Source organism: Neovison vison, chromosome 11, assembly GCF_020171115.1.
Source record: "Neovison vison isolate M4711 chromosome 11, ASM_NN_V1, whole genome shotgun sequence".
Lineage (NCBI taxonomy): Eukaryota > Metazoa > Chordata > Mammalia > Carnivora > Mustelidae > Neogale > Neogale vison.
Window position 1 is genome coordinate 66,578,619 of NC_058101.1, and position 1,204 is coordinate 66,579,822.

Sequence of the window (1,204 nt, forward strand, 5' to 3'; positions counted from 1 at the left end):
CTTCTGTCATGGTTCCCGTCGCGCCCGCCGCGCCTCTCCCCGCCGCCCCGCGGCCGCGCAGCCCAGGGTCACTTTCAAAATAGCTCGGGGAGGGCGCTGCGCAGCCGGAGGTGGGCGGGCCGGCGGGGGCGGGGCGCGGGCGGGGCACCTGGGGCCACCTGCACCCGCAGCCTGGGGCTCCGAGGGGCTCCGGGGGGTGGGGAGGGGGGTTCTCATCCCAGAGCAAAGGAAACCCTGACCACCCAGAGACTCATTCCAAGTGTGTCTTCACCCTTGGGCCCCTGCCCCTCCCCCCATCCCAGGGCTGTCCCCAGACACCCTGACCATCTCCTGACCCTGGAGGACCCTGGCCAGGTTGCTGCCTCACCGCCCCCCACCCCAGCCCTCCAGCCCCCTCCTGTGCAGGGTAGTGGGGAGGGAGTCCGTTCGTGTCCCCTGGCAGCATGGATCCCAGTGCAGGTTGCTGAGGGCCAGTGGATGGGACCACGACCACCCCCACACCATCCCAGGTCAGTGTGTCTGGTCTCCCTGACATTGACACCAGCTAAGAGCCATCCCCTCTGGAGAGGTGCTGTGAGGCTCTTTGGAAGACCCACAGGGAGCCCCCTTCACAGCAGGAGGTGGGGTCTCTGAGCATCTGGATTTTCCCTCCCAGATCCTGTAGCTCCAATTCGGCTGACCCTGGTCCTTCCAGAGCCCAGGTGGTCTGGGGGCTCTGGCAGGTGTACCCCTTGGACATCTACCCCCATTTCCAAGATGGCTTCCAACACCCACAGCTTCAGGAGTATCCAACAAGGGGGCACCAGCAGAGCTGGGGGGCAGTATCCTAGTAGTGTGCCCTCCTTCCCGTTCCCAACCTTGAGGGGCTTATGATCGAGCAGGGTGAAGAGGGAAGGAGTAAACACTGTTCCAGGAACTCAGCACCTACTGGAGTGTGTGGGGCTTGAATGTGTCTTTACCCCATCCAGGCCCTTTAGGTGTAATACTCAGAGCAACAGGCAGGGGGGAGGGCAGGGGGTTTGGGATCCCCAAGGAGCAGCCATCCTGCTGGGTGCAGGTGCAGAAGGCCGGTTCACCCCCTCAGGGCACACCCTCTACCCAATAGTCCCTGGGGACCTGATAGTGTGGGTCCCTGGTGGGCCACAGGCTGGACTCCGATGCAGGGTTATGCCAGGCCCAGTAAAAGCTCTGTTTCTCCCACTGC